General features: G+C 46.0%; 1 protein-coding gene across 1 annotated transcript in view; it reads right to left on the bottom strand.

Annotated features, from left to right (window-relative positions):
• The window catches only part of ctbp2a (C-terminal binding protein 2a), a 249,785-nt gene that overhangs the window by 57,198 nt on the left and 178,168 nt on the right, over window positions 1-14,419 (bottom strand). The gene's annotated exons all lie outside the window — the stretch shown is intronic.

The raw sequence follows: 14,419 nt of genomic DNA, 5'->3' as shown, positions 1-14,419 counted from the left end.
GCTATGTGAACTTTAGCCACACTTGAGAAATCCTCCCAGAAGCCTAATTGAGACTGATCTCTAAACCCAGGACTAACAGATTGGCATGTTCACTACTACACCTGTCCGAGAGTGGTGGCCGACCCGCTAAGCCACTTAGCGGTGGGAGTCCCCGACAGATGCCTTAAAGGACTTAACAGGATTGGGTAATGCAGGTTAACTGCCCTCACCTCCGGGTCGCCCTGCAGCCACAACTCAGCCTTCGAGGGAGGGAGCAACAGTCAGAGTTTCCATTAATTACCTAGACCAGCGGTGCCCAACCAGTCGATCGCGATCGACAGGTAGATCGCGGGCTGATTTCAAGTAGATCTCGATTAATAAAATTTGATTCAAATTATTTTTTTTCTTTTTTTTTTGGAAAATCAACTCTGCCTCGTTATTTAAAGGGGAACTATTTTACTATTTCTTTCACTATTTGGGCACTTTTACACAATTCCTGTGAGTCTATGGAACACCTCTGTAATATATATATTTTTTTTATTCATTGTTTTGTATTTCTAATCAAGTCCTCAAAAACAGCATTTTTCTACCTCAAGATCTCGAGCCGTTTTGAGCCTGGGCTCCTAAACCACTGCGCCGTGCCGGCGCCGCCTGAACATTAACATGCAGCGGTGTCTTTCTGACATCACATATCAGCACATTTTCAAATGACTCAGTTCAGTGAGGGTGAATATTGTGAGAGGAGAATTGGAAGAATGCGCCAATATGAGAATTTTGATACATAGATCATATTAATATAAGTTCACATAGCTAGGAAACAATGCTAAACACTCAAAAAGGCCATTTATAAGATAGTTCCCCTTTAAGATGAGGTCGGACTCGGCACTGACAGATTTGTGTTCATTATGCTGCTTTTATAAAGCCTCAAATGATGGCTTACAATATACAATTTTGGCTGGTAGCTCTCGGCTAGGTGGTAAATTAAAAAGTAGATCTTGGTTCAAAAACGGTTGGGCACCCCTGACCTAGACTGTGGCGGCCCGCCACAGTTGTATAATGAACCAAAACTTCGATATTATTCATACTAAACGTATGTAGAGATTTTGCACATCTCAGTCCAAGGTAACGGGTGCATAGGAGAAGACAATAATTAAACAAAGAACTCCCCATGTGATGTTTTATCTTCTTCACTTGAAGATAAAACATCTTTAGTGAGAACAATGTTTCAGTACAAGGACCTTCACCATCTTGGCCTACAAGATACACTACACCACTAAGATACCCATGTACATGTCGAAATACTTCGCAAAAAGGTCAGTGAATTCCACAACCACAACACCAGAGGGAGCTCCACAAATCATGTTCAACCCAGATTCGGCTCAAACAAGGGACTAAACACGTTTCGCAATGTCACGTACGTGGGTTGTTCATTATCATTATTACCATATTTTTAACACCATGTAAACATCAGGTTAGTATATGTAATATATGTTATGTTGTCTGTATGTGATGTGTGTCATCTTTGTATTCATTCCTTTTTCTTTCTCCCCTTCCCAGATGCCACTGATGGGCTGATTGCACCTGCTTATTGCACCTGCGGGCAGTCAGCCTGGGACGAGTGCGTATAGCCTGGAAGATGACACACATCCAGGCGCCTCATTGTGTCATTTGCCAGTGACCACTGTGTTGGAGGTTGCCTTTGTTTGCCACTGTTGTGGAACTGTGTTTAATTCCACTATTGTGTGGGTTCGATTGTATTGGCCTTGTCTCCATTATTGTATGGGACTGTGTGTTCATCCTGTTCACACTGCTACCTGGTAGGTGTCTGTGCTAGCGTTGCTACCAGGGTGCATATATATATATATAGACTGGCCTCTGTGCCAATTGCCACTATCGTGTGGGAGCATATCTATATTGTTGGCCTTATCATTTGATACTTAGTGTTGTCTGTTTGTGCATTTTATACTTACCTTGTTTGTTCTACCCTTACCTTTTCCCCTGATTGTGTTGCTGTGGGTTTCAATCCCCATTATAAATAAATATCATTTTACTTTTGGAAAACGCATTTGTATTATTTCTTACCTACCGGGACCTGTGCTTAAAGCACCTTACTGGACGGGCTGGTTCCATGTACAGCCCGCTCCAGGTATATTTTATATGGTCATCAGACCTTTGTACATGACACGCAATTATGCCACAACAATGTGGAATGCCGTACCCACAGCCATACAAAAATCACTACCCACCTTCAAAACCGCTCTCAAAGAGCACCTACAGGAGGCTGCAATTCTAAACTGGCCCCGGTAAATGTCCAAACCCCCGGACCTTCACCGGGTTATCAGATAAAACATCTTTAGTGAGAACCACATGGGACGTTGTTCCCAAAATATATGTTCTATCTGATAACCTGATGAAGGTCCTTGAAAAGAAACAGAAACTCAAAATAGATGTTTTAACTGCGTGTGAAGAAGGCATGAGAGCTCTTTGTTTCGATAAGGTTCAGATTGAAAAAATAGTGGGTATAGCTATTGTCTAACAGCAGGCTCAGCATGCACAGGCTCAGCATGCACCACAGGGTTTAAGGCTAGCCCTGGCCTGCCTAAGCTGACAAAATAACTGCAACCACTGTAATGGAGTTTATGAACACGATGGATTGCAATAGTTAAAACATAATTAACGGTTGAATTGTTCCCACATGCAATGAGCAAGATGTGCACATTTGTCATATCAAAGCAGTTTGCTCTGTCGCTTCGTTCTTATTTATTTTTACACGTTTGAAACCCAATAGTGGTGAGCATTGAAATGGGTTTCATTGAGTAGGTTTAGTTACACCATGTAACCAGAGACCACAAACCAGGCTTGGGAGTACAAGAAAAAAGCCTCATTCATGAGAGAGAGAGAGAGAGAGAGAGAGAGAGAGAGAGAGAGAGAGAGAGAGAGAGAGAGAGAGAGAGAGAGAGAGAGAGAGAGAGAGAGAGAGAGAGAGAGAGAGAGAGAGAGAGAGAGAGAGAGAGAGCGAGAGAGAGAGAGAGAGAGAGAGAGAGAGAGAGAGAGAGAGAGAGAGAGGGAACTACTGTATAATTTGACCTCTAAAATTCACCATCACATCTGCCTCCTGTGATCTACTGTACATGACATGCTGTTGCTAATTGATTGAAGCACTAGCTAGTTTCTGGGGAGAGGGGAGAAAACAGGATAGAGAGAGAGAGAGGGGGGGGGGGAGAGAGAGAGAGAGCACAGCTGCAGGTGGACAACAGATGCTTGGTCTCTTAGGGGGGGGGGTCTCAGAACATAAACTCTTCTTTTTTCATTTTTACTCAGTCTGTCCATCCCTTCATCCCTCTATCTCTCCTCCCCCTCCTTTCTCTACACACGAGCCAACTGGCTTGGTTACAAAGAGCGAGCTGTAAGGAGAGAGCGAGCATGTGTGTGTGTGTGTGTGTGTGTGTGTGTGTGTGTGTGTGCAACTGTGCCTGTGTGCAAACTGTGCCTGTGTGTGTGTGCGGGGGGAAGGGGGGGGGGGGGGGGTATAGTGGCTTGTTATACTCCTCATGTACACTGCTGTCATAGACAAATTGGCACGTACAGACGTGCACGTAAATAGACAATACAGAGCACAACAAGCAGAACAAACATAACTGTAACACTAAACACAAAACATGAAGGCTTGCATGCTTACACAAATACGTGAGCACGCATTTGCACACGTGTACGCACAATGTCTTTCTCAGAATTGTAGAAAGGTATTGAGCCATTGCCTGTTAACTGCCATTCAATGACAAAAGCGCTTTGTGTTCGAACCTCGAGTACAACATGCCAGAAATGCCTTTTCACATTTCTTTGATACCAAATCATGTGAATAAGAACATCCAGAGACACATAGGGACGGTTCTGACCTTCCGAGACACATTGGAAATTAATGGCTGCTCTGAGCAAAAAATGGTTTCCAGAATATTTCTGCAATAACGGATGCAGAAAATGCTGCTTGAAAAAAAGAGCAGGATATTGTATGATGACTGTATTACTAACAGTCATATTTCCCATAACAAGAGACTTTGTTTCTTTTTAAACACACATGCCCCATATATGCTGAAAAATGGCTTCCGAAATCTGTTCACAATGGCAAAAATAAAGCTCCCCATTTCAAAAGTCCTGATTTGATTTTGAGCACCAACGACACGCCTGCAGAGAAATGCAATCTTTTTTTCTTTTTTTTTCTGCCACAATGAGATTCATCTTCCCCTCAATGTCTCCCCTCCCTGTGTTAAGATACGACGCCAAATTCTGTCCCTGCAACGCAATGCTTTCTCATATATTCTTCTTCTCACACACAGAAAACAAGGTTGGCCACCACCCACTTCTGCTCTGTCATTTAATACCCATGAAGTTTTCATTTTCTCACATGAATAATTCAGGGTGACTCCCTGCTTGGCACAGAGATAGAAATATGCTGGACGAGAAGAGAAGAGAGAGAGAGAGAAGAGAAGAGAAGAGAAGAGAAGAGAAGAGAAGAGAAGAGAAGAGAAAGAGAAGAGAAGAGAAGAGAAGAGAAGAGAAGAGAAGAGACGAGACGAGACGAGAGGAGAGGAGAGGAGAGGAGAAGAGAGGGGGGAAGATGAGAGAAGAGGAGAGGGGAGAAAAGGTAAGGAGAGAAGAGAAGAGAGGAGAGAAGATAATAGGAGAGGAGAGAAGAGAAGAGAGGGGAGGAGAGAAGAGAAGAGAAGAGGAGAGAGGAGAGGGGAGAAGATGAGAGAAGAGTATATGGGAGAAAAGGTAAGGAGAGAAGAGAAGAGAGGGGAGAAGAGGAGAGAAGAGAAGAAAAGAAAAGAGAAGAGAAGAGAAGAGAAGAGAAGAGAATAATAATAATAATAATAATAATAATAATAATAATAATAATAATAATAATAATAATAATAATAATAATAATAATAATAATAATAATAATAATAATAATAATAATAATAATAATGCAGGACTTTGGAGAAGTCTTTATTTGGGATGCAGTGAGTCCCTGCACTTGACCCATCCCGTCGTCCTTCCCCCCAAGGGCAGCCGGGAGAAGAGAAGAGAAGAGAAGAGAAGAGAAGAGAAGAGAAGAGAAGAGAAGAGAAGAGAAGAGAAGAGAAGAGAAGAGAAGAGAAGAGAAGAGAAGAGAAGAGAAGAGAGAGTGCTCTGTCGTGTGGGAGGTTCAGTGGAGGGCAGGAGCATGTCGGACTTTCAATTTCTCATTTCCCTCGTTTTCATTCTCTTTTCGTTCTTTCTGTTTTTTTCTGCAACAGTTGAGTGTGACTCATCTGTCAGCTCAGAGCCAGCAGTGTATCAAGTGAAGTCTGTGAAAGGTTGCTAACCACACTACAGAGCTGCTGCAGCCTCAAAGAGCTCCTAACATCACACAGCCTACTGCCTTTCTCCCCTTTGTGCTTTGTATCAGAGGCTTTACCTCCAAAGAACTAGTATCTTGTGACCACTATACCTCTAGCGGCCCATGTACAGTATATGTACTAGGGGTGGAACGGTTCACAAAATTGACGGTTCGGTTCGTATCACGGTTTTGGGGTAACGGCCTTAAATAATGTTTGGCAGCCCGAACTGACTGAAAAATATAGGCTACATTTGTCAAAGTATTAACTTAGTGCAAACAAACAAAATAATTAAACCTTTCTATTTTTGTGGCCACATTATAGACAAAGGCCATCAACATAAAGTATGCATATGCTCAACCAGCACTAGACTTTCCTTTCTTTAAAATAAACACATAAAGGCGTAACGGAGATTGCGTTCGTCACCAAACCCCGGAGCGGCTAGATTCGCCTGTTCGAATCCAGCTCACAGCTCCGGGGTTGTCACCAGCTTGGCTGGCCGTTCACACTAATACAATTGGCAGTATTAGAGGGTGGGAGAAGCTGGCGGGGTGGGTCCAGGTCGTTGTAAACAGCGACTCCTACAGTTCGGTCGGGGCGCCTGCTAAGCGCGGATAGGACTTGAGTGGGATAGTGTGATCCTTCCACACGCTACGCCCTCTCAATGAGAATCCGCGCTGCCAGGTGAAAAGAAGCGGTTGATTGGCTGGACGTGTGTCGGAGGAAGCACGTGATAGCCTCCACTCTCCCAGACCGACTGTGGGGGGTAAGTGCGCAGCGACCAGGAAGGGGATTGGGAATTTGCATAACGACTAACATTGGGATGGGAGAAAATCGGAGGAAAATGGAGGGGGAAAAAGATCAATAATAAAAATAAATAAAAAATAAACACAAAAAAACAATGTCAACAATGTTTAAATTCCCTGATTGTCAGTTCTTAAATGGAAAGATTAGTTTTCCGCTTGAAATTAAAGTGCAGTATTTGAAATACAATGAAAGGAATGTGGCTGGATTTCTTATCAAAAGGAAAAGTGTCACTGTTATTGAAAATAAATAAATAAACAAACAAATTAGAAGGCCATCAATATACAATGCAGCATACATCAAAACTGACACACAGACTGTACTGTTTCAAAAAACACTGCTCTGCTCATTCTATTTTTAAAATACATACATTGTCTGTCTACATTTATTTAGAGACTAACATTATTTAAATATTGAGTGCAACTTTGGCAGCTATTTTCATTTTAGTTTTAGTCTTAGTCATGTGTCAAGTGCTCCTTTTTAGTTTTCATCATATTTAGTCATCTTCATTTCTTTTTCGTTTAGTCAGTTTTAGTCAACTAAATGTCTGAGCATTTTAGTCTTAGTCAGTTTTTGTCTACATTTTGTCTTTTTAGTTTTAGTCTAGATTTAGTTGACGAAAACGGATGACATTTTAGTCTATTTTTAGTTAATGGAAAAAAACTTGTCAGAAGTCAGAAATAGTCAACATGGAACATTTTCTGATTTAAATTGCGTATTTATTTTTTAACCTAGGGAATCTGAGTCGGCGGCACAAGTGATACACAGGAAGTATATATGTTGGTGTAGACCAGGCCACGTGAGCGGATCGGCGCGGCCGAGAAATCTGCTCTTCGCTCTTTAAAGCTTGGTCCGCTCCGCTAATCGATCATGTTGACCCCGCCCCCAAGTCGCTCTCCGCTCGCTCCCCGCTCACCTTGAATCGAGCCCCGCGCCAGATCGCTCGGCAGATTTTTTTTTTTTTTTTGGAGCATGGTGTAAATTAGCTCAAACTACAACAGTCTACACCCCCTGGGCCCCTTAACAATTGTTTGTATTGAGCCGCATTGTAATTGTACCCATTCTGCAATGTTAAATAACGTTGTTTATCCATTCACTAGCTATATTAAGCGATGATAGGCTAGCCGAGCCACAATGCTATGGTCGCTGCCATTAACGTTAGCATGTAAGCTAACGTCAACAACAATGGCGTCGATACGTTTTCTAACAGGAGTGAGTGTGGGCGTCTCTACAGTGACAAAGCCTGAACCGGATATCACAGGTTCACCCTTCTCATTGGTTGAAAATGGCCTTCATGTTTGTACATCGCCATCTGTTGCTTTGGCATTGTACTGCATGTATATTACATCAACAGTGTAGTTAAACCACTGTGAGCGACCTGGCGGCGTGTGGCTTTTTCCCAATCCAACAGTGCAAAAATGCGGAAGCATTCGTCACCGCACGCCACTACGGTAAAGCGCCTTTCTTTTCAGGCCCGCTTTGGGAGCTGTCGCGCGGAAATAGGCTGTCTATTGCCATTCTCTTTGACAAACTCTAACCTTAACCAGCTCCTTAACAGCGCCTAAACTTAACCGTTCTAACCTTAACCAACTCCGAAACAATGCCTAACCTTAACCTTAACCTTAACCATGCCTAACCTTAACCATAGAAAGAATATTGCCATTCTCTTTGACAAACTCTAACCTTAACCAGCTCCTTAACAGCGCCTAAACTTAACCGTTCTAACCTTAACCAACTCCGAAACAATGCCTAACCTTAACCTTAACCTTAACCATGCCTAACCTTAACCGGCGAAAGAATACACATAAAAAAAAAAATCACGTTAAAAAATATATATTTGACGGGATTCGAACTCACCAGCAACTAGCTGTAGGATCCACAGCCATGGCGTCTTGCCAATTGAGCTATTTCTGGATACTGAATTTGGGGCGGTGACTTATATATATTGTTAAGGCGGGATCTCATGCGCATGCGCGAGCACCTCGCGAGCACGCCGGCGCACGCACGCACCTGAGCGAGCACGCCGCCGCTGGGCGCTGCATGAAGGAAAATGAAAGGCGCATTACCGCACGCCACTACGGTACCTCCGATGACGAATGCGGAAGCATTTTTGCACTGTTGGATTTGGAAAAAGCAAAAGGCGACCTGGAGTGGATTGGAGCGGAGGAGAACTCTCGCTCCGGACGTCGCGCCGACCCATTTTAAAACCCACTCCTCGCTCACGTCAAAACCGCCCGCTCCGCGCCCCGCGCCGCTCACGCTCCGATCCGCTCACATGGCCTGGTGTAGACATGGTCCAATGTATTGTTGCTCCTACAGTTGGTGTAGACATGGTCCAATGTATTGTTGCTCCTACAGTATATCTTGGTGTAGACATGGTCCAATGTATTGTTGCTCCTACAGTATATGTTGGTGTAGACATGGTCCAATGTATTGTTGCTCCTACAGTATATGTTGGTGTAGACATGGTCCAATGTATGCATCAAAGAGAGCATTACGGATGTGGTGACGTTGTTTCTGACCAGAGAGACGACGCTGAACTCTGTCTGTCTTCTGTCTGCTGTGTCTTTCCTTTCTCTCTGCCATGTCTGTCCCCTCTCTGCTGTGTCTGTCCCCTCTCTCTGCTGTGTCTGTCCTCTCTGTCATGTCTGTCCTCTCTCTCACTGCTGTGTCTGGCAGCGGTTTATTCTATAACAACAGGATACTGTAAACTAAGTAAACAGAACACACAGTAGTACTAGTAGTAGTACACACTGATTGCAATCTGCTTGCATAAAAACATTATATAAAATCACATTCTGAGGTCAGTGTTAAAGTGCCACATGGAAGAGGTCTGGTTAGTGGTTAGAGTTAGAGGTGGTCTAGGTCTGGTTAGGGTAACTTAGGGGTAGTTAAGCATTCATTATAATTTATTATTATTATTATTTAGATAGATGGATGTAAAGGGCTAGACCAACTCTTAACCCCTATCGGGGACCTAGACCACCTCTAAGTCACAACCCTAACTTAGGGGTTAGAGTTAGAGGTGGCCTAGGTCTGGTTAGGGGTTAGAGTTAGAGGTGGTCTAGGTCTGGTTATACTGATCCGATACCAGTGCATACATATTATATAAATTATAAAACTTTTTTTCTTTTCTTTTTTACAGCTACTGTTTTATATATACTGTTTTTTAAGTAATAACTAGAAAGTAATGGTATTTATTCAACAACAGGTGATTGTATAGATTAGTATTAGTATCATTAATTGACAACTAAGCTCAGGGCCTCATTCAACAATACTCTCTTATTATTTTTCTTATATTCTTGCTCACCTGTCTGTTAAGAGAACAATAAGAAAAGCCACCAAGTCATCAAGCCTTTCTTAAAGTCCAAATCTGTTCTTACCCAGGTTTTTTGAATGGTGAATCCCACTCATTCTAAACTGGACGCACGTTCTTGCGCAAGTCATTTGCATACAGAGACACGCCTCGCGGGCTCATTATAATACGAGAGCCGTGGGTCTGAATTGTATATGGAGCAGATCCCCTGGCCGTATTCAAGCGCTGGAGCGCTTTGCGATGGATCAAAATTAGATAGGAATCAAATGTATTGTCATCATCATACAGCACCTATAGCTATATAATGGAATAGACTGTAACACTTTAAGGACCGGCCACGTATATATACGTGTTTCGGTGCCATGCGTTGTGGACCAGAGCCACGTATATAGCCGTGGCAAGTTGTTATTGTTTTATTCCATATTTATAACGCTATTAACGTCCGCGATCGAGATGCATGACCTACCCACATATTTGATTTTCGAAACATGCAATACCGGCCAGATCCGCTTAGGGGCGCCATCGCTCCACTGCAGTATCATTGAGGGCGATTGTAAAAAAAAAATCTTTTACAGTCTGTGGGCAGATCATACGAGCCTCGATTCCAAACGAAGACCCTCCATCTTTGATCCCGTTACCGAACGCATATTTCAGCCTGGAATAATGGGATTTATGATTAGCCAATGGACATATCGATCTACCAGAATCCGATGACTAATGAAGAAATGCTGCCGGCGATCACATGGCCTGACGGTAAGGATACTATTCCCCCAAATTACAGCTGGATTGGACATTGTTTTAAAACCTAACGTGATCGATCACTGACATTGGCTACCTGAACGCACACTCTATTGCTAATCAATAATACTAATCGGCGTTCCCTGCCGCCCCCATTTAATCCATAAATGCTCTGTAATAGTCCGGATGCTACGCAGTTTGTTTTATTTCATTCGTATATATACAGCAGAAATGGCGTTTGATATAACGGCGCCAACGTTTAGCCTATTATCTAGCTTCCTGGAAAAAAGACGAAAACTAAAAGCGCGATAAACCTTATATTCACGACGCTATAAAATGACAACCAACCGATGGATTTTTATTTTCTTTGAGCCATTATGAAGGCACGGTTTATGCACTCAAGTGACAATGAGAATGGACAGATAGCAATACTATAAATTATATATATAGCTCTTAGAAAGTACATCGGTTTGTAAACAAACCTCTGTCCTCTGAGGCATAAATCGCCGCAAGACTGTGGTCGCCAAAGTATAGTAGTATGTCCTGCAATATAGTAGTAGGATGGGTAGGCGGGGTGGGGGTAACCGTACATTGGATTATCGACGAAACCTTACTTGGTCCAATAAGAGGGTCTCGTGTATTACTGGGTTTAAGTCAGTTGTTTATTTATTTATGTTTTACTGTTTGCATACGAGGTGGTCCGCAAATGTTCTTGATAACAATCTAGTGGTCCGCATAAAACAGAAGTTTGGGAACCACTGATATAGACGATCTCTAAATATGCATTCTATGCTACGTATACAGTACTGCATATCTGTATGTCATGTCATAAATGCCATGATATATATCTGTATATCTGTATGTTGTGTATGTCATAAATGTCATTATGAATTGAAAATGGGGGACCCTGATGTAAACAAGACGAAAGTCTCTCTCTGGTCTGCATCCCCTGTTAGGGTTTGAAACCGACCTCAAACGCACGGCACAGACAGGTAGTTCAGAGTTAGCCAAATACTAGGGCGTATTTATTTTCAGAGTCAAAAAGGAGCAAGTAACAATCTTGAAACAAAGGGAGACTGCCTTCAGCAGAGTTATCTGCGGCTCTGCAGATCCTCTTGGTGTTCGAGGTGGGGAAACGGTATTGACGCTGAAGCGGCTCTGCAGATACTCCCAGCTTCAACTCGAGGTGGAAAAGAGAGAGAGAGAGAGAGGTAAATAACAGTCCACATCACACAGAGGCAGTGCGGTCTCCTCCTCCCTTGCTGAGTCCAGAACAAACAAAACGATATCTTCAGTGTTCACCACAACACACAATTTAGCTGAGTCAAGTGTAAGCAAAAATAGAACTCTTCAGTGTTCTTCAAAACACACAAAACAGAATCGTCCAAAAAAGGGTTTGGTTCAAACTCACCAAAGCGCAAGAGTAAAGCGGGTAAACGAGGCGCAGCTCAAAACGGGGGACAAGGTCTTCACCAGCGGCAATCCACAGATGTCCTGGAGGGAGAGTAGACGAGGCACAGCAACGGGGAACAACAGGCAGAAACAGAAGTATTCAAAGCAGAAATACGCAAAACGACCCGACCTCGATTGAAGGGAAGTCCCAGTATAAAAAGCCTCTGGGGCGCTAATCAAAAACTATGACAGGTGCGCGCTGGAATTGATACTTGCTCCAAAAGCGTGTGGCGGGGAATGCACCAATCAACACAGCACCTTAAAGGAGCGGAGCGTGTGGCGGGGAATGCATCAATCAACACAGTACCTTAAAGGAGCGGAGCGTGTGGCGGGGAATGAACCAATCCTCACAGTACCCCCCCCTCCACGGGAGCCACCCGGCGACCCAACCGACCTCGGCTAGCCCGGATGGGACCGAAGGAAGCCGGTGATCAGGGGCACCGGAGAGGGGGACAGAGACAGAGGCCCGGAGGGGGAGGCTGGAGACGGGGACCCGGTGAGGGGGGCTGGAGACAGGGACAGGGAACCGGCGAGGGGGGCTGGAGACGGGGACAAAAGGGGAACCCCGGGGCGAAGGACTGGACGGCGCCTGAAGACACTGGGCATGACAGGAGGGGCTCCACCCCCTGATGGTGCCGGAGGACCAGGCGATGTGGGGCTCATGCAGCGCGAGCCATAGCCGACCCAGGACTACCGGGACAAGAGGGGATCTGGCAATGAAAAACTGGAGTCTCTCAACGTGGTTACCAGCCACGGTGAGGAGGACAGGACAGGTGCGTTGAGTGATGTCAGCCAGGCGGCGATGATCCAGCGCGAAGACCTCCAAGGGCCTCTCGAGGTCCTCAAGCGGAATGTTGGCCCGGGTGGCAAACTCAACATCCAGGAAACTCCCATCAGCACCAGAGTCAATGAGTGCACCCACCGTCGCCCGCTGGTCCGCCCAGGCTAGGGTGACGCTCGTCAGACGGTTAGGTGGTGCACGGGTGTGGGAACAGGAAAAACGGCTCACCAGGATCTCCCGGGGTCCCGGCGAGCCTGGTCTTCTTGGCCGGGTAGGGCAATTGGAGACACGGTGTCCATCCCGGCCGCAGTAGAGGCAAAGGCCGGACCTGAGCCTGCACTCCCGTTCGGCCGGGCTAAGGCGGGTGCGTCCCAGCTGCATGGGTTCCTCCTCGGTCACAGCCCGGGAGGGAAAAAACCCACCAGTCACGGAGGGGGCAGGACGGTCAGCAGAACGGTCCCGAGGACGGGGGGTCTGGGGAACGTCTGGGGGTCCTAGTCGTGCTCGCTCACGCCTTCTCTCCCGGAGGCGTCCGTCGATGCGGATAGCGAGGCTGATCAGGCCCTCGAGAGAATCGGGCTCCTCTTGGGTCGCGAGCTGGTCCCTTACTGCGTCGTTGAGCCCCCTCAGGAAGGTGAGACGAAGCGCTTGATCGTTCCAACCGCTCTCCGTTGCGGCCAGTCTGAATAGTATCGTCCCCACAAAGAAGGCGAGGGTGTTCCCAAACCAGAAACCATGGGTGGACAGTACCATCAGAGCAGCCCTGAACTCTCGCACCACTGCTTATAACCGGGGCAGAGAGTCAGGAAACATGGAAGAGTACAAGACAACAGTCTACACTCTGCGCAAGGCTGTCAAACTTGCTAAGAGGACGTATGCCGACAAGATGGAGGCACAAATGGCACAGAATGACACAAGAGGCTTATGGCAGGGACTGAGGGCTATAACTGACTACAAAGTCAGCGCCCCCTCAATGGGGAGCGACGACGCCTCCCTTGCGGACCAGCTCAACACCTTCTATGCACGGTTTGGTGCAAACAGTGGCACTGCTAGCCCAACGGCTAGTGACGTCACTGGTGCGCCGGCTGTTGTGGAGGGGGGGGGGGGGCATCCGCGGGGGGGTGGGGACGCTCTCTCCTTGATGGTACACAGTGTGAGAAGAGCATTTATGCAGGTGAACACCAGGAAGGCTGCTGGCCCAGATGGTATAACAGGACGCATACTTAAGTCCTGTGCCAACCAGCTTGCCCCGGTGTTCACCGCCATATTTAATCAATCCCTGGCGGAGTCAGTGGTCCCTGCCTGCTTCAAGATGTCTACCATCATCCCTGTACCTAAGAAACCCTCCCCAACATGTCCAAATGACTACAGACCGGTGGCACTCACCTCTGTGGTCATGAAATGTTTTGAGAGGCTGGTCAAGGACCACATTTGTGCCTCCCTCCCCAGTGATATGGACCCTATGCAATTTGCATACAGGACAAACAGGTCCACTGATGACGCGGTCTCCCAGGTACTGCACAGCACCCTCTCCCACCTTGACCGTCAGAAGGGGGGCTATGTGAGACTGTTGTTCATTGACTACAGCTCAGCGTTCAACACCATAGTCCCCACCAGACTGGTGGACAAGCTGATCGAGCTGGGTCTGAGCTCCGCCCTGAGCGCCTGGGTACTGGACTTTCTGAGTGAAAGACCCCAGGCGGTCAGGGTGGGGGGTCAGACCTCCAACACCATCACCCTGAGCATCGGGTCCCCCCAGGGCTGTGTTCTAAGCCCCCTGCTGTACTCACTCTACACACACGACTGTGTGGCCAAGTTCAGCTCCAACTCCATAGTGAAGTTCGCAGACGACACGTGGTGGTGGGGCTGATCTCGGACAACGACGAGAAGGCCTACCGGGAGGAGGTTGAGGTACTGGAACGCTGGTGCCAGGACAACAGCCTGCTCCTGAACATTGGTAAAACCAAGGAGCTGATCGTGGATTATAGG

Source organism: Notolepis coatsorum, assembly GCF_963971535.1.
Source record: "Notolepis coatsorum genome assembly, chromosome: 9".
In the NCBI taxonomy this organism is placed as follows: Eukaryota; Metazoa; Chordata; class Actinopteri; order Aulopiformes; family Paralepididae; genus Notolepis; species Notolepis coatsorum.
This window is presented reverse-complemented; position numbering and strand designations above follow the sequence as displayed.